Here is a 27,065-nt window from a genome sequence, read left to right on the forward strand (position 1 = left end):
CGTACTGGGAAGGTAGCCTGGCTTACATCCCTGAAAGCGGTGAAAGGGAGCAGACTTGGGAACGGGATGGGAGAAAGGAAGTAGAAGTTCCACAACTGTGGAACACTTGCTTTCATGTGGGAAAGGAAGGAATTGCAGTGACTTCTGGGCATCAGCCAAATGACACTAAGATTGGAGGCGAAGAAGGTTCTTAAAGCCTGCAGAGGGATCTTGACCAGCTGGAAATATGGCCGATAGAATTGAATGCAGACAAGCGTGAGGTGCTGCATTCTAGAAGGACAAACCAAGAAAGAACGTACATGGTAAATGGTCGGGAACTGAGGAGTGCGGTAGAACAGAGGGACCTAGGAATACAGATACATAATTCCCTGAAAGTGGCATCACAGGTGAATAGGGCTGTTAAGAGAGCTTTTGGCACATTGGCCTTCATAAATCAGAGTACTGAGTACAGGAGTGTCTTGGGTAAACTTATACCTCTCATTTTGTTCATTTTAGATTGGTCACAGTGTTCGAGCTACCGAAAGAAAATAGACACACACAATGAGAGCAGTTCAGTTTATACAAATCTTTATTACTAAATCTAAAGCTGAATTCACACTACAATATGCAAGCCCTTCCCAATTATACTTATCAACGCCTGGACTGGTCCCAACTGCCAAAGCGAGGCAATGACTTGTAGTAGGTTGTCGGGGCGCCGGTAGCAGCTTCTCCACCTCCCTCGACCGGGACGTTAGCTAGATTCTTGAAGTTCTTCTTCTTGCTGAGAGATATTGCCACCTCTTGGAGAGTCTCAAACTTCAGCAGTGGGACCATGGCTTATACCCAAAAATTGTTTACTTCAGATCTTATCTCTTTGAACAAAAATGATTTAATTACCTCCAAGGTCTCCTGGCAGTCTGCGACCAACAAAAAAAAACTTCTGGGCCTCATGGTGGAAATGTCTACTGATTATATGCATCCCTGGGCCCCATAGTGTAAATTAGATAATGTCTTCTGATTCAACTGGATCCAGGGCCCCATGGTGGAATTTAGGTGTGTCTACTAAATATGCATCCTGGGTCTCATGGTGTAAATTAGAATATGTCTGCTGATTCTAAATAACAAGCAGGTTCTCAGCATTGCAGCTGCAGAAGTAAAAAACACAGTTTAAATCTTCCATTACAAGGAGTTGGGAAGTTATGGTAAAATTCTATAAGACATTGGTGAGGCCAATTTTGGAGTGCAGTTTTGGTCACCGAACTACAGGAAAGATATCAATAAGATAAAAAGAGGGCAAAGAAGATTTACTATGATGTTGCCAGGTCTTTAGATGTTGAGTTACAGTGAAAGATTAAACAGGTTTGAACTTTATTCCTTGGAGTGTAGAAGAATGAGGGGAGATTTGATAGAGGTTTTAAAAATTATGAGAGGTAGGTCGGCTTTTTCCACTGAGGTTGGTGAGATACAAACCAGAGGACACAGGTTAAGGGTGAAAGGGGAAAACTTTGGGGGGGGATCTTGACGGGGAAACTTCTTCACCCAGAGAGTGGCGGGAGTGTGGAACGAGTGAATGCAGGCTCAATTTTAATATTTAAGAAGAATTTGGACAGGTACATGGATGGGAGGGGTATGGGGCTGGGTGCAGGTCAGTGGGACTAGGAAGAAAAATGGTTCAGCACAGACTAGAAGGGCCAAAGGCCCTATTTCTATGCTGCAATGCTCTGCGGTTCCAAACCCTGCTGAAAAGCCAACACTGAGGCTGATGGAGAGGCAGTGAGCACTTTTTTCAATCAGGGCAGGATTGGCATCTGTCAAGAAAGGTCACTCAGATCGACACTTTGCAGATGACATTTATCAACAACGAAGAGGCGAATAATATCTCAACAAAATGAACATCTCTCACCTTGGAATGTAACATTTACATTAAATACACCAGCAGTATTTAAATGAGCTTCTGATAATGATTGACATTTAAGTTCATTTGATTGCAATGAGGACAAGAGGATTTGCAGTGTGAAAAAAACCATATGTTTATTCTCTTGCCTCCTTCAGTTAGTGATTTGGAAGTCAATGAGACCAAACATAAGTGTCATCTGGAAACTGTAGATCTGCTTCTGAGTATCAGTGACCTTGGCACTGGAGTCGAACAGCTTCTCTTTGGTTCTGAAGATGAATAACACGGCCACTGAGGTCTGTTGGTGGTGGGGCCATGAGAAAGATTGAGAAAGATATTGGTGCAGTGATGCAGACTTGCTTGGTGTCGGCCTTGATCAAGATCGGCCGTGTTGCAGTGTTGGGTGCTATCGGTAGCCCCAATTATGACGCAGACAGAAGACTGAGGGGAATGATAGGCTTTATTGAGCTAGAAACTGCTGGCCCGGGTCCAGGCTAGGAAAAATGAGTGGGAAGGAGAGGGGACTCGACTTTTATGGCCTGGGGTTACATGGGCAGGACTAAGGCAGGAGGGCGGGCCAACCAGTGCATACAATCATATCACCACATGCAGTCTGCTGGTTAGGATCAGGCCTGACGCGCCATCATGAAGCAAATACATGATGGGAGGTGAACTCCTGCGTGCGGCTTGACTGGAAGCTGATGTCACTCCCTACCACCTGATCTCTTTCTCTCTGACTGCACGTTCTTTGTTTACTTGCTATACTGTGCATGAGATGTCTGACTGGGCTGCTCACAGGGCAAGCTTTAGCCCTGCCTCTTGGTGCGTGCGGCAATAAGCTTGAATTGGAGGTCCCACAAAGCCGCAAGGCAAACCAGTCATCCTTAATTCCAGGGCGAAGAAGTGAGAGCTTGGATGCCTATGTGGACTGGATTCCAGATTTACCAATCTTTCCTTCTTTTCAGTTCTCTCTCCCTTCCAACCTCCTCTTTCTTCCTTCCTTTCTCTGAGTTTCCTCTCTCTCTTTCATTTTCTCCTGTTGCTATTCCTTCCCTCACCACAGGGATCACTTGCTGTCGTCTTTGTGAGAGGGATAATGTGACGTTGCCATGGTGACAGGTCCACACAGGCAGCGATAGCGAAGTGCTTCCTCTCCACACAAATCCTGAGTTGGTCATTTTTTTTTAGCGAGGATGCGTGCACAGTCATGAAATGGCTCCTTCAGACAAATGCAAGGGGCGGTAAGTGTTTTGGCATCTGCCCCTGCATTGCCAGCAACCTGCCTCTGTATTTACCCAACAGCCGCCTCTGGTAATATTTTGTGTGGAAGCACAGAATCTTTTAAATGGCACCTTGGACACGAGGTTTAATCGTCTGATTCAGAGCCTGACTCAAGGTGCTGAGTGAACGTGGAGTGGCTCAACTGTCTCTTCGGGTGGGTTGGGGGGGCGGCTGTCCTTGTCACGGGAAATACTGGGACATGTCTATTGCCAGAACAATTCCCAAGGAAAGAAACGTCATAAACTACTGTATGCCCCAAGATCCCATTAGGGATGGGAGGTCAAAGTTCCAGCAAGCCCATGAGAGATGAGTCATAATCGCCATCCACTTCCCAGGATGCAAGCCTCACTCACAGGCCAGCATTGATTGTCCATCTTTCTGCTGACAGGCCAGAAGAAGCTCGTGAGGCCCACTGTAGCTGATAGGAGGAGGTCCAGTAACGGTGCTGTTCAAAGGAGGGTGGGATATTGCCCATGCAGTAATGAATAATGTCATAAAGTCCAACACACTCCAAACTGTGCTGGTGTATTTCAAACCAGAGAACAGGGAGAATTGGAGGCCCAGATATCCAGGTTTCAAGGTCAACATTAAGGAAATCCATGAAAGGGATCTCAGATTATTCCAGGGAAAAGACATCTAAGGAAAAGATCAGGCCTGATCTCATTGGTTCTGCAATCTAGGGACCGAGTCCCCCTCCTTTTTCTGTCTTGTAGTGGGCCGTGGAACGTGCCATGCCTGAAATGGTGTGTAGGCCGTGGACTCCTGGTGTTGGGTCGCCACTTCGGGTGTGGCGCAGTATCTCTGGCGTTTTCACCAGGCTCTTTCAATTCCTCCTCAGTATTTGACCCTCCTCTGTTCTGACAGTGCAGGATCTTGGATTTGCTTCCTCCAGACAGTCACCTTTTTGTCCCAAGTGGAGTCTCCCTGTTGTGCCAGTGGCCCTAAGCTTCTCGCTGGCTTGTCATAGTTTTCCTTACAGATGCTTTTGATTCTGTTCGACATCTTCGACATCTCGGTTCTTGTTTGGGTCTGCAGAGTTTGGAAATGTGGTGCGTAGTCTACGTCCCTACAGAAGATCAGTGGGTGACATGCCATGTTCAAGTTGTGAAGCTCTGTAACTCAATAGAGCTCAATACGGGCCAGAACTGTGCTTGTGTTTCAACTATGCTTGTCTTGTGCTTTCTTGAGCAACTGTTTAACCATGTGAACTCCTTTCTCTGCTTTACCATTTGAGTGTGGATGCAGAGAACTTGAAGTCACATGTCGGAAATCATACTCTTCTGCAAAATTCTGGAATTCTCTACAACTGTAGCATGGTCTATTGTCACTGTAAACAATTTGAGGAATTCCGTATCTTGCAAGGATCGATTTGATATATGGATCACACAAGCAGCAGACATGCTGGGAAGCAACGCAATCTCCAGAGAGTTTGATAGAGAATCACTAACCAACAAGTTATTCTTTCCATCCATGTGTGAAATATAAAGTGTTCACAATCACTACTCTGGAGACAAAGTCTTGGAGAACACGTTCAGCTTTATTTCGAGTCTGCAGAGTCGGGTATCTCTGGTCTGGAGACACACCGGAGGTTCAGAATCATCACTCTTTTGTACAGTCCCATGCTCAACATCATCCCATCTTCATTTACCTTCTTCCAATCAGAATCCCAATACATTACAACATTCTCCTTTTCCCTTCCATCAGTACAGGTATCACTCAGTTCCTCCCTCTTCATACATCGCATATTATGTTTCATTAGTTCATTCCCTCCTTAGGGGCATCTAAGTTAATATTCATGTCTCTATTAAGCAAGTGCAGTACTAGCTGTAGACTGCCTTAGGTCACTGTACCAGCCTGAACCAGATCCTTGCACCCTTGGGGCTCCTGATAAGAAGAGGCCTACTAGTTAGTATTGTCTGTTTTCAAGCTCTCATCTACATTCTTTGCATTCCATCCCTTTTCACAGAATGGTGTGAGTTTAGGGCACGTTTAATCATCTTCAACCATATTTCACAATTGTGGAACAGATCAGTCCCAATTTTCTGCCATGGTTCTGCTGGTACACCAGTTCTCATCATGGGTTCCTTTGCCTGCTTTGCGTGATGTACAAACAGGTCTCACAGCTGGAAATCATCCTGTCAATGTCAGCGTTTACCCCTGGCTGATAAACAGCAGTTCTGACCCTCCACTTGCATTTTTCCATTCCAAGGTGCTCCTCATGCACCCCTTTCAACATCTCTGTCATACAACCTCTCGACTACAATAATTTCCTCCAGTCCCTCCCTCACATCAGACCCATGATCCCTTACAATTTCCTGAAGATTAGTTATGTCTTCCTTAGTGAAGACAGAACTAAAGTAGTTATTCAATTCGTTTGCCATGTCCTCATTCCCTGTGATTAATTCACCCATTTCTGACCGCAACGGACCCACATTTGTCTTAACTAACCTCTTTCTCTTTACATATCTATAAAAGATTTTTACAGTCATTTTTTATGTTCCCTGCCAGTTTTCTCTCATAATCCCTTTTACCTTTCCTAATTAATCCTTTTGTCCTCCTCCGGTGTATTTAAGGCAGAGTTTGGTAGGTTCTTGATTAGCCAGGGTGTCAAAGGTTACGGGGAGAAGGTCGAGCAGTGGGGATGAGTGGAAGAATGGATCAGCTCATGATTAAATGGTGGGGAAGGCTTGATGGGCCTGGGTGTCAACATCTCCAAGGATTTGTCCGGGAACCTCCATTTTGATGCAATTACAAAGAAACCTTGTCAGTGGCTATACTTGGTGAGTTGTCTGAGGAGATTCAGTATGTCACTGAAAACTTCTACAGGTGTACCGAGGAGAACATTCTGGTTGGTTGCATCACTGCCTGGTATGGAGGCGCCAACTCTCAGGACAAGAATAATCTGCAAAGGGTTGTTAACTCAGCCTGTGACATCACAGGCACCAAACTTCACTCCATCGAGGACATCGACATGAGGTGATGTCTAAAAATGCAGCCTCTATCCTCAATGAGCCATTTCCCTACCCCCCCCCACCCCCACCCAGCCCATGCCCTCTTCATTCTGCTACCATAAGGGAAAAAGTTACAGGAGTCTAAAGACGAGCTCTCAGCGTCACAAGGACGGCTTCTTCCCTGCTACCATCAGATTCCTGAATGATCAATGAACCAAAGACACGGCCTGACTTTTTGTGCACTCTTACTGTCATCTATTTATTTATTTATTTATAGAAATGTTGTAAGATGGTTATAATATGAATGTTTGCTCTATGTCGCTGCCACAAAAAACACCGAATTTCATGATCCTAATTCTGATCCTGATACTGATCTTGATTCTGATTCTGATCCTGATTCTGATTCTGATTCTGATTCCTATTCTGATTTTGATTCTAATTCTGATCCTGATTCTGATCTTGTTTCTGATTCTGATCCTGATCCTGATCCTGATCCTGATTCTGATTCTGAGTCTGATCCTAATTCTGATTCCTATTCTGATTTTGATTCTGATTCTGATCCTGATCTGATTCTGATTCTGATCCTGATCTGATTCTGATTCTGATCCTGATTCTGATTCTGATCCTGATCCTGATTCTGTTCTGACCCTGATTCTGATTCTGATCCTGATCTGATTCTGATTCTGATTCTGATTCTAATTCTGATTCTGATCCTGATCCTGATTCTGATCCTGATCCTGATCCTGATCCTGATTCTGATTCTGAGTCTGATCCTAATTCTGATTCCTATTCTGATTTTGATTCTGATCCTGATCCTGATTCTGTTCTGACCCTGATTCTGATTCTGATCCTGATTCTGATTCTGATCCTGATCCTGATTCTGTTCTGACCCTGATTCTGATTCTGATCCTGATCTGATTCTGATTCTGATTCTGATTCTAATTCTGATTCTGATCCTGATCCTGATTCTGATTCTGATCCTGATTCTGTTCTGACCCTGGTTCTGATAGCTTATTTCTGCTCCTATGTCTAATGGTCTGATGGACTTAAGGGCATAAGCAGCAGCCAGGGCTCAGCTGAGCAGAAGCTTGTTGAATCTTCCCATCACGATGAATCATGAACACTTCAGTACTTGTGTAACTTCATATTAACCAACCTCCCCTCCATCAGCTCCGTATATGCTGGTACTGCCTGCTCATCCCACCCTGGTCACACTCCCTCATCCTTCCATCATGTGGAAGATACATGAGCTTAAAGACATTAATTTCCGGTTTCAACAACAATTTCTTTCCTGCTGTTGCAGACTCTTGTATGAATCTCCCAACTGTGCTCCTGTAAAACTGTTGTCTAGGTAGGGGCAGGCTGCCTTGCTCTCCTCAACCTCTTTCCGTAGTGTAGTCACTGCTATGTCTCACTGACTGATATAAAGGACATGAATCCAGAAGAGTTTGTACCCCAAAGAGCTTTATGCTCTCCACTCTCTCCACGGCAGAAATATTGATGTGTAATGAAGAATGATCAACCTTTGTGCTTCCGATGTTAATGATAATCTCCTTTCTCTTGCGTGAGTGAGATTATCTCCAATGAAGCTGAGCACGCAACTGTGGCCTGAGTCACCTAACTCAGTGGAAACCAGGCGGTGAACATGAACCCTTCATAAGTCAGTTGCAGAAGATACTGATCTCATCCACTGAATCAGAACAACACTCAACACTTACTTGTAGTGACAGTGTACTTGTAGTGATGGTGTACTTGTAGTGATTGTGTACTTGTAGTGACAGTGTACTTGTAGTGACAGTGTACTTGTAGTGACAGTGTACTTGAAGTGATGGTGTACTTATAGTGATTGTGTACTTGTAGTGATTGTGTACTTGTAGTGATGGTGTACTTGTAGTGATTGTGTACTTGTAGTGATGGTGTACTTGTAGTGATGGTGTACTTGTAGTGATGGTGTACTTGTAGTGATGGTGTACTTGTAGTGATTGTGTACTTGTAGTGATGGTGTACTTGTAGTGATGGTGTACTTGTAGTGATGGTGTACTTGTAGTGATGGTGTACTTGTAGTGATTGTGTACTTGTAGTGACGGTGTACTTGTAGTGATGGTGTACTTGTAGTGACGGTGTACTTGTAGTGACAGTGTACTTGTAGTGACAGTGTACTTGTAGTGATGGTGTACTTGTAGTGACAGTGTACTTGTAGTGACAGTGTACTTGTAGTGATTGTGTACTTGTAGTGATTGTGTACTTGTAGTGATTGTGTACTTGTAGTGACGGTGTACTTGTAGTGATGGTGTACTTGTAGTGACAGTGTACTTGTAGTGACGGTGTACTTGTAGTGACAATGTACTTGTAGTGATGGTGTACTTGTAGTGACAGTTTACTTGTAGTGATGGTGTACTTGTAGTGATTGTGTACTTGTAGTGATTGTGTACTTGTAGTGATGGTGTACTTGTAGTGATTGTGTACTTGTAGTGATGGTGTACCTGTAGTGACAGTGTACTTGTAGTGATGGTGTACTTGTGATTGTGTACTTGTAGTGATGGTGTACTTGTAGTGATTGTGTACTTGTAGTGATGTGTACTTGTAGTGACAGTGTACTTGTAGTGACAGTTTACTTGTAGTGACGGTGTACTTGTAGTGATGGTGTACTTGTGATTGTGTACTTGTAGTGATGGTGTACTTGTAGTGATGGTGTACTTGTAGTGATTGTGTACTTGTAGTGATGGTGTACTTGTGTTGACAGTGTACGTCATAACGGTATACTTGTAGTGACAGTGTACTTGTAGTGACAGTGTACTTGTAGTGATGGTGTACTTGTAGTGATTGTGTACTTGTAGTGACAGTGTACTTGTAGTGACAGTGTACTTGTAGTGACAGTGTACTTGTAGTGACAGTGTACTTGTAGTGACAGTGTACTTGAAGTGATGGTGTACTTATAGTGATTGTGTACTTGTAGTGATGGTGTACTTGTAGTGATGGTGTACTTGTAGTGATTGTGTACTTGTAGTGATGGTGTACTTGTAGTGACAGTGTACTTGTAGTGATGGTGTACTTGTAGTGACAGTGTACTTGTAGTGACAGTGTACTTGTAGTGATGGTGTACTTGTAGTGACAGTGTACTTGTAGTGACAGTGTACTTGTAGTGATTGTGTACTTGTAGTGATGGTGTACCTGTAGTGACAGTGTACTTGTAGTGATGGTGTACTTGTGATTGTGTACTTGTAGTGATGGTGTACTTGTAGTGATTGTGTACTTGTAGTGATGGTGTACTTGTAGTGACAGTGTACTTGTAGTGACAGTGTACTTGTAGTGACGGTGTACTTGTAGTGATAGTGTACTTGTAGTGATTGTGTACTTGTAGTGACGGTGTACTTGTAGTGATGGTGTACTTGTAGTGATTGTGTACTTGTAGTGACGGTGTACTTGTAGTGATGGTGTACTTGTAGTGACGGTGTACTTGTAGTGATGGTGTACTTGTAGTGATTGTGTACTTGTAGTGATTGTTTACTTGTAGTGACAGTGTACTTGTAGTGACAGTGTACTTGTAGTGACGGTGTACTTGTAGTGATGGTGTACTTGTAGTGATTGTGTACTTGTAGTGATGGTGTACTTGTAGTGATGGTGTACTTGTAGTGATTGTGTACTTGTAGTGACGGTGTACTTGTAGTGATGGTGTACTTGTGTTGACAGTGTACGTCATAACAGTATACTTGTAGTAACAGTGTACTTGTAATGGTATGCTTGTCATAACAGTGCACTTGTCGTAACAGTGTACTTGTAGTGACAGTATACTTGTAACAGTATAATTGTCGTAACAGTGTACTTGTCATAACAGTATGCTTGTCGTAACAGTGTTCTTGTTGTGACAGTGTACTTGTAACAATGTACTTGTCGTGACAGTTGTTGTAACAATGTATTTGTAACAATGTACTTGTCCTGACAGTATACTTGTTATAACAGTGTACTTGTAACAGTATACTTGTTTTAACAGTGTACTTGCCGTAACAGTGTATTTGTAACAGTATACTTGTAATAGTATACTTGTAGTGACTGTGTGCTTGTCGTAACAGTGTACTTTTAACAGTGTATCTGTAGTGGTAGTGTACTTGTAACAGTGTACTTGTCATAAATGTGTCCTTGTCGTAACAGTATACTTGTCATTATGGTGTACTTGTAACAGTATACTTGTTTTAACAGTGTACTTGCCGTAACAGTATACTTGTAACAGTATACTTGTAATAGTGTACTTGTAGTGACAGTGTACTTGTCGTAACAGTGTACTTGTAACAGTATACTTGTAATAGTGTACTTGTAGTGACAGTGTATTTGTCGTAACAATGTACTTGTTGTAACTGTGTACTTGTCGTAACAGTGTACTTGTAACAGTATACTTGTTGTAACAGTGAACTTGTAACTGTATACATGTTTTAACAGTGTACTTGTTGTAACAGTGTGTACTTGTAGTGACAGTGTACTTCTTCTAACTGCGTGCTTGTCGTAAGTGTACTTGTTGATAAACTCATCAAAGTGTTCATATGAATTATTTTTTTGTGTACCTTTCAAAACCAAAATAATTTCTTAACCAGACATTTTGTGAATCAGCAAACATAATTAATTTTCTCTTAATATCTTTGTAACAACACCATCTTTTGTCGAGACCCGTTTCCTGAGGGTCATCCATGAAATGAAAGGCAGGTTGTACATGTAAATTAGATATTAAACCATAAAACCAGAGCAATATACAATTGTACACACTGTTCCATCTTCGCCAAACATTGTCACCAAGAAACTATCATGAAGCGCCTTTTTTTTGTTCAGATCCCTATGTCAAACTGCGTTGACAGAACAATCTATGGTTATGAAGAGGCTTCTAGACAGACAGATCATAGATAAAATATTCTGGGAATAAGGGATACGTATCATGTACAATCACTAGTGTTTTAGTTTAATTCGGCATCAGACATTGTGGGCCGAAGAGCTGCTCTGCTCTATGTAAGCACTCCCCTCAGCCACTACTCTTTGTTTTGGCAAAGAAAATAAATAAAATAAATCCAGTTTATCTGACTATTTAGAATACATTACAAAACATGTACCATTAAACACTCCCAATATTGAAAGAATGCATAATTTTTTTGGTAAATTTAAATTTAGACATACAGCACGGTAAACAGTCCATTTCAGCCCATGACCCCTGCCATTACTATCCCTTCCACAGACAAATATAATCTGGTGAAGTGAAGTCTTCAGTTTAATCAGTTAGGAAAAGTCATTGGAAATGTGAGAGATAATGGAATATGGGAAGTCAAGCAAGTGCTAAATAGGAATGAATTATGATGGGTTGAATAAGGGTGGAGTAAGAATGGAATGTGAGGAAGGGTTAAGCAAGTATAATAGAATAGGGGTCTTATAGCAAGTATAGCAAGTGGGCTGATATCGCCTCAAACCGTGCATCTTGGCGCCTCACAGTTTGGCGGGCAGCAACCTCCTTTGAAGAAGACCGCAGAGCCCACCTCACTGACAAAAGGCAAAGGAGGAAAAACCCAACACCCAACCCCAACCAACCAATTTTCCCCTGCAACCGCTGCAACCGTGTCTGCCTGTCCCGCATCGGACTTGTCAGCCACAAACGAGCCTGCAGCTGACGTGGACTTTTACCCCCTCCATAAATCTTCGTCCGCGAAGCCAAGTCAAAGAAAAAGAGATTTAGCAAGTCCTGGGGGTTGAGATTTATGAATAAGAACAAAGACATGACACTTCCTGGTAAACAAGTATACGCACAGAAAGGCACACAAACTGCAGGTAGGCAGAATTACCTAATGCCAAACCAATCCAGGAGGCAGAAGAATATTAAGGGGGGGAGGTACCTCTGTACTGAAATAGAATGTATAAAAAGTTGGGTAAGCCCCAGTACGTGTGTGTATTCCCAGGGTAAGGGGAAGCACCCAACTTTGCACTGTTGTAAAATAAATGTTCTTTGTTCTCAATTTTTGTCTCGGATGAAATCTGTGAAGGACCTCTGCTTCTCACAGAAGCGTCGGGCAAATTTTGTGAAAGGAATTGTTGTTCGTTCCATTCCACATAGGCAGTTTTTTAAACATGATTCAGGTCTCTGACTTCAAACAGAAAAGCGACTTTGTTTTTGTAAATGCCATATGAAATATCTTAATGTTTTTGTTATGTAATAGACCAATTTTTTTTACTGGCAATCCTTGAGCTTATCAAAGAGAAAGTTTTGGCAAGAAAATTATTTGATCTGGGATCTGCATTTTGAGTAATTCCATTGAACTTTTTTTAATTGGTAGCATTTGTTGGCTGCTTAATCAGGAGTGATGGGGTGTAGCAGTGATTTTATTGTGATTTTATTGGAAGATATTGACTTGGTAATTATTACTTTCACTGTGAATCTGAATGATAAAGCTGCACAGATAGCTGAATATTCATAGAGTGATAAGTGACATGAGAACTTATTGAGAGGGAGTAACAAAGAGAAAGAATACCGGCCTCTGCAGACCGAGTGGCAGCTAGGAAGCCTGGGATAAGCTGAGTTACTTTTGAACTTTTAATGGCAGCATTGAATAGGCAGGGCACAGGAGGATATGGGCGTAAGCAGGTCTGTGCTACTGAACGCTGCTTCTTTTATCGCACTGACTGCAAGTGTAAATATCTATCATAACTGTTATCAAGGGGTTAGCGGGTACCTGCCTGGGCCCCAGCTATGTGAAGCAATCCATGCTACGAGCCTACCTCAACTCTTTCTCCGCTGCATCCGTGGCTTCTTCCGAGCTACCTCATCCACCCACGATGAGCTGGTCAACTTTGTCCACTTTGCTGCCAACTTTCAGCCAGATGTCAAACTCACTTGGCAGCCTTCATCCCTTTCTTGAACTCTCTATCCATCTCAGGAGGCAAACTCTCAACAGGTATTTCCTGCAAACCTACCAACTTCCACGGTTACCTCAAATATCTTCTCAAGTACAGCAGCTTGCCACACATGAGGCGGCTTAACAAGAGCCCATGGTATAACAGGAAGCATACAGGTACCAGCGTGGGGAGAGCATTGGCTGATTGGCGGGAAGCTGAGTGTTGGAATAGAGGGACCGCTGTGGTGTTCCACAGGGGTCGGGGTTGGGGCCGCTTCTTTTTATGTTGTACAGAAGGTGTCCTCGACTTCTGACCTACGAGAGTTACATCCACCCGCACATACGACCAACATATTTTCAAAATCTTATTAAAACGACTGTACAAGTACATTTTTTGTATTAAAAGTACCATATACAGCAGTCCCCACTCCCTGCAGCAAGCTCGAGGTCGCTGTTCCCCAACTTACGATCAAACCGAGTTACAACCAATCCTTCGGTCCCCATCGCGGGCGCAAATCAGGGACGACCTGTATTAATGATTTGGCTGACAGAATGAATGGGTTTGTGGCCAAGTCTGCAGACGATACGAAGGTAGGTGGAGGAACAGGTAGAGTTGAAGAAACAGAGAGCCCATGGAAGGACTTAGACAAATCAGGAGAACGAGCAGAGAAATGGCAAACAAAATATAATGTCAGAAAGTGTATGGTCGTGCACTTGGGTAGAAAAAAATAGATGGGCATGAATGGGGAGAAATTTGAAAATGCCCAGATGCAAAGGGACCTGGGAGTCCTCATGCAGAATGGCCTGAAGGTCACCTTACGAATTGAGTCAGTGGTGAAGAAGGCCAATGTAACGCTGGCGTTCATTTCAAGAGGAATAGAATATAAGAGCAAGGATATGATGTTGAGGCTTTATAAGGCCCTGGTGAGACCTCACTTTTGGGCTCCTCAGTTTAGAAAGGATGTGCTGATGGTGGAGTGAGGTAAAAGGAGAATTAGAAAGATGATTCTGGGAATTGAAAGGTTATCATCTGACAGCTCTCGGCCTGCATTCATTTGGAACTTAGGAGAATGAGGATGGATCTCAGTGAAACATTTTGAATGTTGAAAGGCATGGACAGAGTGGATGTAGAAAAGTTGTTCCCCACAGTGGGAGATTCTCGAGCACAGCTTCAGGATTGAAGGGCATCCACTGAAAACAAAGATGCGGAAGAATTTCTTCAGCCAGAGGGTGGTGAATCTGTGGAATTTGTTTCCACGGGTGGTTGTGGAGGCCAGGTCATTGGGTGTATTTAAGGCAGAGATTGCTAGATTCTAGATTAGCCAGGGTATCAAAGGTTATAGGGAGAAAGCCAGGCATCTTGGTCACATCTGGTCACAGGATCAGATCTTAGATCTTCCATGTGAGATCATCTGAGATGTCCTCCTCCTTCAGAAAATGTGGTTTCTCCTCAACTCGGTCCTTGCCTGTATATCCTCCATTACCCTCATATCTTCCTTGGCCTTCCACTACCCCCAGAGGCAACAAAGATATGATCCCCCTTGTCCTCACCTACCACCCCTCGAGACTCCACAATTTCCACCAAGCTACTACATGGTCCCACCACCAGACATGTTTTTCCTTCCCCTCCCCTTCCCACCTTCTGCATGGACTGCTCTCTCCATGAGTCCTTCGTCCACTCCTTCCTTCCCACCCATCATCCCCAATGCTACTTAACCCTCTGACTGTAGAGGATGGTCAACTTATGCCCACTCCTCCTCCCTCACCATCATTCGGGGCCCCAAACAGTCCATCCAAGTGAACCTGGATGTGGGGGGGGGGGGTCCACTACTACATCCGGTGTCCTCGTTGTGGTCTCTTCTGCATTGGAGAGTCTGGGCGCAGACTGGGTGAGCATTTTGTTGAGCACCTTTGCTCTGTCCGCTGTGGATCTCCCAGAGGCCACCCATTTCAATTCCCCATCCCATTCTCTCGCTGACATGTTCATCCATGGTCTCATGCACTGCCAGACTGAGACCACCCGCCAATGGGAGGAAACACCTCATCTTCCAACTGAGCCCCCTCCAATCGGATGGCAGTGACATCGACTTCTCTGGTTTCTGTTTCTCCCTCCCCATTTCTCTCATTCCCTATATCTCCTTTCCACCAGCTCCCCTCCCCTTGTCTCTCTCTCTCTCTATCTCTCTAGCTGCTTTCAGGTGGAATCACCTGGAGAGTGCGGCTCTGGAGCCGGCTGCGGGTGTCTACGAAGCGACGTTCAGGTGGCAGTGCTGAAGGCGGTGTTCTGCCACCTGAAAGGTCCGCAGAGGAGAGAGGCGCCACGGAGCAAATGTCGGCTCCTGAGTCGGGGCAAGGGCAGCCGTCTGACAGCTCACCTCCCCTCTGCCTGACAGCCCCCCTGCCCGCTGTCTGACTCTGCTGACAGCCCCCTCCCTGCTGTCTGACGGTCCCCCAGTGCGGGACTACAGGGCTGGAGTGGCCGGCTGGGGGACTGTCAGACAGCAGGGTCTGCTGGGCACCTGAAAGCTGCTAACCGCTTTGCCTTGCTCCTTTCAGGTGCAACGGGGTATTCTCGGAGCCAGAGAATATACCTACAGGAGGAGGGTTAGGTCAGTGCTCCTCCTGGCCGGGTTCTCCACTTTCAGGTGGCCACCTGACAGCCGCATTGAGGTCGAATAGGCGGCTTTACAGTCGGGTATTCTGGCCACCTGAAAGCTCTGTCTCCTTTCCTGCAGGTCTCCACGCTTCTCTCTCTCTCTCTCTCTCTCTCTTCTCTCTCTCTCTTTCTTTCTCTCTCTCTCTCCCTATCTCTCTATCTTATTTCCTCAAGCTCTGCCTTCACAGAGCTACCCCCCTACCCTGATCAATTTGTAGATTTTTTTTTATCTCCTGCCCTCCCATCCCCCTCCTCCCATGTTCTCTTGCCTGTGGGCCTGTGCTCCTCCCCCTGCACCTTCTTCCTTCCTCCCCTGACCCCCTCCACCTTTTTATTCAGGTGCCTGCCTGTTGGTGCTTTTTTACAAAGGCCTCAGGCCTGAAACGTTAGTTATGCATCTTTGCCTCCTGTGGATGCTGCAGGATCTGCTGAGTTTAAATTTTTTATTTAAATTTAGACATATAGCATGGTTATGGGCCATTTAGGCCTATGATCCTGTACCACCCAATTGATCTACACGTCCAGTACATTTTGAACAGTGGGAGAAAACCGGAGCCCTTCCCCCGGGGAAAATCCACGCAGACACAGGGAGAACGTACAAACTCCTTACAGACAGCGTGGGATTCAAACCTGGTCCCGATCGTAGGCACTGTAAAGAGGACAATGCATTGTGCTAACCGCCACGCCAACCTGCAGCCCCTTGTTTCTCTGACTCTTTATTGTATTTATTTATTATTTGTTACCTATCATTTGATATTTTTTTATGCCTTGTTCTATCTTGGTATTTGCGGTAGCCTAATTTTTACTGTTGTACTTGTTTGTCTGCAACAAGTCATTATCATGGTGCATCTGTACATTGTACTCAATGTACTGAGATGTCCTCCTCCTTCAGAAAATGTGGTTTCTCCTCAACTCGGTCCTTGCCTGTATATCCTCAATGTACGTGAACGTTGAAATGGGATTCGTGTAAATGGCAGAAAGGTCCGCACAGATGCGGCGGTTTTGATGGTACTGAATCTGTACTCCCAACTCTATGGTTCAACAGAAACTGGGACATGGAACAACGAAACAAACTGCTGGAGAAACTCGGAGGGCCAGGCAGCACCCGTGCAAGCAGGGGAATAGTCGATTGTTTGGTTTGAGGCCCTGAATCAAGACTGAGCCTGTAGAGGCAATAGAAGTTTTGGGCCCACAGTATGGCTTCATTTCCCCTTTTCCCTCCCCCCCACTACCTCAATCCATCTGCCCATCATCCCCCTCACCTGGTTCCACCAATCACCGCCAGCCCCTGCCTCAATCCTTCCCTCAATTATACTCTATCTCTCCGCTATCCTCCGCATGTAGGGTCAAAAGCCAAAACGTCACCCATCCCTCTACCTCCACTAATGCTGCCCGACTGTTCTGTGATTCTATGACATGTGAACGAATTTCATATCCGTCCTCCAATGGAAAGAAACATTCCATTACATGTATAAGACTTAATAAAGCAGGATGTGGTCTGCATTCCTAAATGTGTGGAACTGTACAACACCACATTGCTTGTCGTAATGAGAAGTCTAGTAAAATACAGCCAAGGAACAACTTGTTTATCACACATCCCACAGGTAACTGACCTCAGGCTCCGCACATGAAGGGCCACAAAAGAGTCGTGAGGGCAAATTTCCAATTTCTTGTTTTGCGGGGAATTTTATCTGCCAATGTGTTCATTCTTATTGGTGGCCATGTGAGAACGTTTGGGTTGTGGTGGGCCGCCACCGCGGAGATCGAGCCGGCACATTGCGCAGTAGTAAAAACAGCAGTATAACACATCCCTTAACACAGCGAACCGGTGCGGTGGAAAGCTGGACCAGTACAAGACCAGCAGCCCTAAAATGGCGCTGGCCAAGCTGCCCAGCTAACAGATCAATAACAGGCTGGGGAAGAAGGGTGCAAGAATGTTCCCGCCTGCTATTGTTATTCATGCAGCTGATGTCGCCCAATCAAACAAATGACAGGAACTCCAATGGTATGAAATGGGAACTCCAATGGTATGAAAGAAACTTTTCCAGCCTTAATAGATCCCAGAGCGTAACCTCCCACACTGCGAGGGTGCGCATTTCTTTGTAGCAGTTGGCTACAGGGTATCATTTTGTGGCAGAATGAAGCAACATTCCCTCAGCCAATCTCCTCATCTGGACAGTTGTCAGCAGTGGTACTGTGGAATCACAGCCCCGTGTAGTCTGGAGAAAGTGAATTCAATCCCACCAGAACAATTAAAAACATTTCTAAAAGTGACAATGTTTAAACATTTTACTTTAACTGCCCTTCCGGCCCACGAAGCCCAATTACATCCAATGATCCTACCCGTGCCCATACGTTTTGGTGGGTGGGAGGAACTAGAGCACCTGGAGAAAGCCCACGCAGGTCTGAGGGAGGCAACAGCGGATTAGAACCCGGGCCACTGGTGCTGTAATAACGTTGTGCTAACCATGTGAATAGGGTTGAAAATCCTCTTGAGATCAGAATAACTGGTTTGGACTAGACTTGAGTCCACCCCGCCAGTAAGATTGTTAACTCTTGGTCACCTTCTGCAGCGATGTAGCAATGCCTTCTGCAATGTCAAATCAGCATTGGGAATGAACATCAGTCTTGCCATCAATGGTCAAAATGATTTGGAATATACAGACTGAAAGGTGATGGACTGAGGTGCCCATGTCTGTGAAGTATGACTCTCACTCCATGACATTTCTCTCAGCTTCACATCCATTCAAAAGACAGCTGATATTGAGCTCATTATGTACATACACACCAAAATCCTTGCTTGCTGCAGCTGAACTTTGTAAAAATAATTACAGAAAAAAGACAAATGCAGAGGATACTTAACTGAATTTTAAAAAGGCATAAATGCAAAAATGAAATAGATGATAAATATTCACTGGTGCAAGAAAACGTGACTTGGCAATAGTGCAGGCAATTCTGTTGTGGTGTTGGAGGTTGAAGGGGATGAAAATCAGGTTTATTCCCATGAACGTGTCAGGAAATTTGTTGCTTTGTGGCATTTTGACATACAGCACAGTACAGGCCTTTCAGCCCACGAGCCCATGTCGCCCAAATTACACCTACATCCCCGGTGCGCTTTGAAGGGTGGGAGGAATCTGGAGCCTCCACCCCTCTGGGGCAGACCCACGCAGAAGGTACAGACAGCGAGGGATTAGAACCCCACTCCCGATTGCTGGCGCAGTAACAACGTTGCGCCAACCATGCCGACCTAATGTGCACTACAGATGCGAACATTGCTATAAATTTCATTTCCTTTCATGCACAACTTAAACTAAATAATTAGTTCAAAAAAAAGTGAGGCCTATGGTTCATTGTCCATTCAGAGGCGGAGGGGAAGAAGCTTGTTCCTGTACCGCTGGGTGTTCATCTTCAGGTTCCTGTACCTCCTTCAAGGTGGTAGCTGTGAGAAAAGGACATGACCTGCTGGTGAGCGTTCTTGTTGATAGAGGCTGCTTTCACCTCTTATAGATGTCCTCAATGAAGACTAATCCCCATGATGGCACTGGCCAAGTTTACAACCCCCTGTAGTCTTTTCCTGTCCTGTGCTGGGCGTTGACACCTGACAGTGATGCAATCAGTCAGAACGCTCTCTACAGTACACCTGGAGAAATTTGAGGCAGTGCTAGCATTTTGAGGATAGACACATCTGGTGGGTGTTCCTTCCAGAGAACAGATCCCATTTGGTACCAGTGGTGCCCTGCGTTCACTGGGTGCTCTGAATCTGACTCTGTCTTGCGTGCCTAATCACATAATATACCAGCAGAGCTGGGACTTTCCTCTTTGGAGCGTAGAAGGATGAGAGGAGACTTGATAGAGGTCTACAAGACTCTGAGAGGCCAGCCAGCACCTGCTTCCCAGGGCAGGATCAGCAAACATCAGAGGACATGTACACAAAGTGAAGGGAGAGAAGTTTAGGGGAGATATCAGGAGTAAGATTTTTTTTAACGCAGAGAGTTGTGGGGGCCTGGATTGCCTTGCCAGGGATGGTGGTGGAGGCTGAAACTTAGGGAGCATTAAAGAGACTCTTAGACAGCCGCATGAATGGAAGAAAAATAGAGGGTTACGGGGGTTTAGTATTTTTTAGGAAGGAATAGATGGGTTGCCACAACATTGAGGGCCCAAGGGCCTGTACTGTGCTGTATTGTTCTATTGCTCTATCTTCGGTGGATAGAAGGTTGAAGCCTGTAATGGACCTGACTCTGTCTCTATCCCCTGGAGCCTTCTTCATTCCTGGGCAGTTGAATTCCCGAACCAGGCTGTGAAGAAACCTGCAGATGTTTGATCAGGTATCTGACGACATGCCGAATCTCCTTGGAAAGAAGAGGTGTGGCAGTAACTTCATGGTTGCCCCAGTAAGGTGGGCTGGATGCATGTTTGAGGGGGAGAGCACTGTACCAGCTAAGGGAAGGGAAAGGTTATGTGCCACCCCCAGCACACACCCCTACATCCTCTGGCTGTTGCCCCTCATCTGCAGCAAGTATTGAATCTGTGTGGGAAACTGCCCACTAGCCAAAATCATGGAGTTTTACCGCACGGAAATAGTCTCTTTGGCCCAACTTGCCAAGCCTCCCTACCAACTCATCTTTTCCCTTTTTATCTGAAGGGAGACCACCACGGTCCTTCTTGGTCATGGTGAAAGGGGGGAGGTGTGGAGTTCAGTTTACGTGATGTATTGAGCTGAGTACAAATGGTTTGGTATCTCTTTTGGCACAAGGGAAAATAATTGTATCACTCCATAAACTTCTTAAATGTGAAGGGCTTTAGATTCCACATTGTAACTTGTCCAGAAATGCTTCCACGTAACCAGGGAGAATCCTTCCATTCGCTATGCTGCTCAGGTTCTCAAGCAGATAGCTGTCACTCCTTGAATTTCAAGGGCTCCCTCTCCCAGAAGTCAGATTACTGTGCAATCTGAGGTCCAGCCCATGGGAATGGAATGATGAGATAGGCAGGGATAGATTCAGAGCACCTGGTGGACACAGGGCGCCCCCAGTACCAAATAGGATCTGTTCTCCGGAAGGAACACCCACCGGATGTGCCTATCCTCAAAATGCTAGCACAGAGGGCAGAGATATCTCATCTTGCGTCTGGAGCAAGCCATTAATCTTGCCTTGAAATCAATTTAAGTGTGAAACAAGGCATCTCTGAAACTAGCAGGGAAATGCTCTCTGAAAGTGGAGAACCCAAAGGCTCCAGAGAATTATGACGTGTGGATTTCATTCCACTTGGCCAAGAGATGTCAGGTCCACACCTGGGAGCAATGAAGCCACGAGATGGGCCAGGTGGTTATGGCAAAGGGGGTTTCAACAGAAGCCATCTCCAACCACACAACTCATAGATGAATTTCCTGACGTTCATGGAATTGGAAACTCTGAAGGCAAGCATCACTTTGTCCTGGAGAAACTTAAAGCTAAATTAGGGAGCGCAATGAAGGCAAATTATAGGTCAGTGCACCTGATGTCAATAGTAGGTAATTTAGCGGAAGGTGTTTTAAGAGATCCGATATACAACTATTTGGATATCAGAGATAGCTAGCATGGCTTTGTGCGTGGTAGGTTGCATTTAACCAATCTCATAGAGTTTTTCTAGTGGGTTTCCAGGAAAGTTAATGAAGGCTGTGGATGTTGTCTACATGGACTTTAGTAAAGCCTTTGACAGGGTACCGGATAGGAGGTTGGTCAAGAAGGTTCAGTCGTTCGATATTCAGAATGGATTAGATGAGACATTGGCGTTGAGGGAGAAGCCAGAGAGTGGTGGAGGATGATTGCCTCTCAGACTGGAGACCTGTGACTTGAGGTGTGCCTCAGGGATTGGTGCTGGGTCCATTGTTATTTGTCATCTATACCGATGATCTGAATGATAATGTGGAAAATTTGGATCAGCAAGTTTGCTGATGACATTATTGGAGGTGTGGACAGCGAGGCGGGTTTTCAAAGCTTGCACATGGATCTGGACCAACTGAAACAAAAAGGATGAAAAATGGCAGATGGAATTTAATGCAGGCAAATGTGAGGTGTTGCATTTTGAAAGGACAAACCAAGAAAGAATGTACATGGTAAATGGTTGAGCACTGAGGAGTGCGGTAGAACAGAGGGATCTGGGAATACAGATACATAATTCACTGAAAGTGGCCTCACAGGTGGATAGGATTGTAAAGAGAGCTTTTGGCACATTGGCCTTCATAAATCAAACCAGTGAGTACAGGAGTTGGGATGTGATGGTGAAGTTATGAGGCTGAATTTGGAGTATTGTGTGCAGTTTTGGCCACCTAACTACCTGGAAAGATACTGTTATGAACCCAAAGGACCCCAAAACCCAGCAGCAACAGAAATTCACCAAGACAAATGGTTACTTGAAGAAAAGTTGCTTTTAATTATCTTTAAACATGAAAACAGGATCAAACTTTAACTTGTTACTATTAACCTAACTTAACCCCCTTCTAATTCTAAGCTCACGTGGATGTAATGTGTATGTAAGTTCAGAAAAGTTCTTTGTTTCACAGTCCAATCTCACTTCTCTCTCCTACAAGTTCACTGGTTGCAGGAAATTTAGTGCTTGAAAGGTAAATGGTTACTGCTCAGGAAGGTTCTTGTCAGTTTTCAGAGAGAGCTTTGTTGGTCACTGGACACCCTGTAGAGTGTGTTGAAAGATCCAAAGACTTGTTGATCCAAACCAAGGCTTTTATTAAAACTAAAAGACTGGAGCATATCACATGTAGGTCAATGAGTCCAGAATGACCTGGTCTGGCTAGGAGCAATCCTTAAGACCTGCCAGTAGGCGTAGCTATGGTCTCAGCCAATCACAGTAATCTTACACTACAATCTATACAAATACACATTGGTGATAGAATCTGTACTATCACACACCTACAACTGATTCCTTCAGATCAGCCACTTCAGTGTCTTGCCGAAAAAACTTGCCCAATCAAGGTTTTCCAGATGATAATCTCGTTCTTTCAGGACATCACAGAGTTCCTTTTCTGTTTCTCTTATTTCAAGTGAAACATTAGACAGCCAGTCCTGGACCACAAGGGCTTTGTCCAGGCTGAACTAAGCACTCACAACCTATCTTCAAAATAGGGGATTTCCACAAGTTTGCCAGCTTGTCCTGTTCCAGTCGCAGCAGCTGCTGCTGAACTGTAGAACTGAATTCTCTCTCTCTCTCAGAGAAAGGCCTGTTTGACCCCCTCTGCTTGCAAAACCACATGACCCTCTTAGAACAGCAAAGTGCCCTCAGCAAAGAGCCCTCAAAGTGCCCTCAGCAACAGCAAAGTGCCTGTGGTTCCAAACCCAATCCTCCGAGTTCTTTCATCTGTTGCTTTCCAAAACAACCATCCATTAGTGAGGTCTCTATAGGGACTCCCCAAAGCTTTTGCAAAGGCACTCAGAGTCGGCCTGCCTGGCTTGAGCAAGGCTCTAGTATTTTAAATGAGATCTGTTTTGAACTGTTTGTATATGACCTGCACTTTAAAAAAACCTGCAACAATTTCTCCTTAAAAACATACCTATAGAAAATATAAAATAAAACATATCTGTCACAGTACCAGTACAAAATGAGAAGATTTACTAGGATGTTGCCCAGACTGGAACAGAATTAGAGGAAAAGGCTAAACAGATATTCCTGGATTTCGTTGCTTCGGGTGTGATAGATTGGAAGGGACAAGAGGCGGAGTTGTGGCATTGCTTGCAGAGAAAATATTATCACATTGCTTTTGCAGGATAGAATAGAAGGCTCGTCTAGGGAGGCTATTTGTGTGGAAACGAGGAACGGGAAAGGCAAGTAACGCTTATAGAAATGTATTATAGAATGCTTGATGGGGAGTGAGAATTGGTGGAACAAATTTGTAAGGAGATTGCAGATATGTACAGTAAACACAGGGTGGTGATTGTGGGAGATTTTAATTTTACGAACATAGACCGGGAGACCCATATGGTAACAGGGCTGGATGGTTTGGAGTTTATAAAAGGTGTGCAATAAATATTTTGCAGCAATTCATAAAAGAACAACTAGAGAAGAGGCCATGTTGGATCTCCCGTCAGGGAATGAGATAGGTCAGGTGACAGGTGTGTGTTTGGGAGAACTTTGGGAGCAGTGATCATAATGTCATAAGTTTCAAAATAGTCATGGAGAAGGCTAAGATTTTTGATTGGAGAAAGGCAAATTTTGAGGAAATGAGAGGAATTAAAAGGAGTGGATTGGGGTGATTTGTTTTAAGGGAAGGATGTAATGGAGAAATGGAGGTAATTCAAAGGTGAAATTTTGAGGTACAAAATCTTTATGTTCCTGTTAGGTTGAAAGGGAAGGTTAAAAGATTGAGGGAACCATGGTTCTCAAGGGAAATTGGAAACTTGGTTCAGAAAAAAGAGAGATGCCCTCAGTAAATATAGGCAGCGTGGAGAAAATGAGGCACTCGAGGAATCTAACGAATGTAAAAAGGATCTGACGAAAGAAATTAGAAAACCTTAAAAGAATTATAACGTTGCTTTGGCAAATAAGGTAAAGTAAATCCAAAGGGTTTCTACAGTTCCCTTAACAACAAGAGGATAGTGAGGGATAAAATTGGTCCCTTAGAGAATCAGAGTGGTCAGCTATGTGTGGAACCAAAAGACATGGGGGAGATTTTGAACTATTTCTTTTCTTCAGTATTTATTAAGGAGAAAGATAGTGAATTGTGTAAGGAAAGGGGAACAAGTAGGGAAATTATGAAAACGGATGATTGAAGAGGGGGAAGATTTAGAGCTTTTAAGAAATATAAAGGTGGACAGGATATACCCTTGAATTTTGAGGGAAGTTGGTGTAGAAATAGCAGGGGCTCTGACAGAAATATTTCAAATGTCATTAGTGACAGAGATGGTGCCAGAGGATTGGCAGATTGCGCATGTTGTCCCATTCTATAAAAAGGGTTCAAGGAGTAAACCGAGCAATTATCAGCCTGTAAGTTTGATGTCAGTGGTGGACAAACTCATGGAAAATGTTCTTAGATGGTATATATAATTATCTGGATAGACATGGTATGATTAGTAACAGTCGACATGGATTTGTGTGTGGAAGGTCATGTTTGACAAATCTTATTGAAATTTTTGAAGAGTTTACCAGGAAAATTGATGAGGGTAAAGTGGTGGATGTTGCCTATATGAACTTCAGTAAGACCTGTGACAAGGTCCCATGTGGAAGGTTCAATCGTTAGGTGTGGATATGGAAGCAGTAAAATGGATTCAGCAGTGGCTGGATGGGAGATGCCAGAGAGCGGTGGTGGAGAACTGTTTGTCAGGTTGGAGGCTGGTGGCTAGTGGTGTACCTCAAGGATCTGTACTGGGCCCATTGTTGTTTGTAATGTACATGAATGATCTAGCTGATGGGGTGGTAAATTGGATTAGTAAATATGCAGATGATACTAGGAAAGGTGGCGTTGGGGAAAATGAAGGTTTTTAAATGTTGCGGAGAGATTTGGGCAAGTTAGAAGAGTGGGCTGAAAGTTGGCAAATGGAGTTTGATGCTAACAAGTGTGAGGTGCTACATTTTGGTAGGACTAATCTAAATAGGACATACATGGTGGATGTAGAGCATTAAATAATGCAATTGAACAGAGAGATCTAGGAATAATGGTGCACAGTTCCCTGAAGGTGGAATCTCAGGTGGAGAGGGTAGTGAATAAGGCTTTTGGAATGCTGGCCTTTATAATTCAGAGCATAGAGTATAAGAGTTGGGAGGTCATGTTAAAATTGTACAAGGCATTGGTGAGGCCAAATTTGGAATATTGTGTTCAGTTCTAGTTACCAAATTACAGGAAGGATGTGAACAAAGAAGAGAGAGAACAGAGAAGATTAACCAGAACAATACCTGGGTTTCAGCTCCTACGTTCTAGAGCACACACGTCAAACTCTGGCCCGCGGGCCAAATATATTTGGCCCGCAAGATCATTTCAAAAATGTATTAGAGGTGGCCCGCCCTGCAGCGAGAGCCGATGCTGTTTTTTGGTAATGTCACCCCCACCATCCTCTCCCTTCATTGCACATCCTTCCCCACCCCCTCACTATACCCTCCCCCCTAAAACCACCCCCCTTAAAAGATGGCCAGAATATTCTCAAAAAGGAATCCAGAATGGTAAAGTTCCACAAACCTTCTGCTGGGAATCCTAACAACACCCGGGCATCAGATCCACGGGACACGAAGGGAGCAAGAGTGTTGCAGGTTGACCGTGCAAACTTTGAGAACGGGGAAAACAAAATTGTAACACGAGAAGTCTGTCGATGTCATCAGCCGGCAAGCCAGTTGGAAGGCTCCCCGCACAACCAGTCACTTCTCCCACCTGTCGAGCGGTGCGGCGGATTGGCGAGCGCCTGTGATTTCCTGTCGGCGCGACAGACATGGCAGGCTGCGCACGGCCCCCGCTGTTCCGCAAAGGCTGATCGGCAGCGCGCTGGGGCTGAGTGGGTGGGTAAGCAGGGGTGGGCAGAGGGTGTAGGTGAGGAGTAATGGGCAGGGGAAGTTATAGTGGTGCGAGGGGCAGTTAGAGGGAGGGATGAGTAGAGGGGTGGATAGGGAAGAGGTAAAAGGGGAGGGGCAGGGCGAGTAGGGGAGGGGTGATTAGAGGGTGAGAGACGGGTAGAGGGAGGAACAGGTTGAGGGGAGAGGCAGAAGAGGGGCGTGTATAGGATGGGGTGGGTAGAGGCAGAGCGAGTGGAGTGAGGGGTGAGTAGAGGTTGGGTAAAGGACTGGTCAGGTAGATGGAAGGTGGGTCGAGGGTGAATAGAGGCCTAGAGCCTGAAGAGTGAGCAGGAAATGCTGAGTCCTGATGCAGGCCAAAATGGACACAGCCTGTGAATGCTGACTACATCTCCACAGGGACCAAATATGTTTCCCTCAGGTCAAGCAAAGGGTGAACTTGAGCTACCTACTCCTGACCTGTAATATTATCCTCCTAAAGTTATATCCTAAAGTTTAACATTACATATGTTGAAAGAAGAGAAAACATGCAGATGTTGTTGAAAATTTTCAATAAATATTTAGTTTGGCCCTCGACTTAGTCCAAGTTTTTAATTTTGGCCCTCTGTGAATTTGAGTTTGACACCCCTGTTCTAGAGAAAGGTTAAACAAGTTATGCCTTTATTCCTTGGAGCATAGAAGGCTCAGGGGGGTATTTGATAGAGGTCTTTAAATGTTGAGGGGTAGAGATAGAGTAAATGTGGATGGACTTTTTCCATTGAGGATGGGGGAGATTCAAACAAGAGCTGAGAGTGAGGGGGCAAAAGTTTAGGTGCACAACAAGGGGAAGCTTCTTTACTCAGAGAGCGGGGTCTGTGTGGAATGAGTTTCTGGTGGAGGCAGGTACAATATTATTTTTTAAGAAAAATTTGGATCGGTACATGAATGTAAAAGGTATGGAGGGTTTTGGGCAGAATGCG

General features: G+C 44.6%; 1 protein-coding gene across 3 annotated transcripts in view; it reads left to right on the forward strand.

Annotated features, from left to right (window-relative positions):
• LOC138759219 (ras-related protein Rab-37-like) overlaps positions 1–27,065 on the forward strand; it is a 216,775-nt gene that overhangs the window by 69,474 nt on the left and 120,236 nt on the right. Inside the window, exon 3 of one of the 3 annotated variants that reach the window (XM_069929301.1) lies at positions 23,378–23,435. The exons of the other annotated variants lie outside the window; for them this stretch is intronic. The gene's annotated coding sequence lies outside the window, so the exon portion shown is untranslated. The remainder of the gene's footprint in view (positions 1–23,377; positions 23,436–27,065) is intronic. 3 annotated transcript variants of the gene reach the window in all.

The sequence above is a fragment of the Narcine bancroftii genome, chromosome 3 (assembly GCF_036971445.1).
Source record: "Narcine bancroftii isolate sNarBan1 chromosome 3, sNarBan1.hap1, whole genome shotgun sequence".
Taxonomy (NCBI): domain Eukaryota; kingdom Metazoa; phylum Chordata; class Chondrichthyes; order Torpediniformes; family Narcinidae; genus Narcine; species Narcine bancroftii.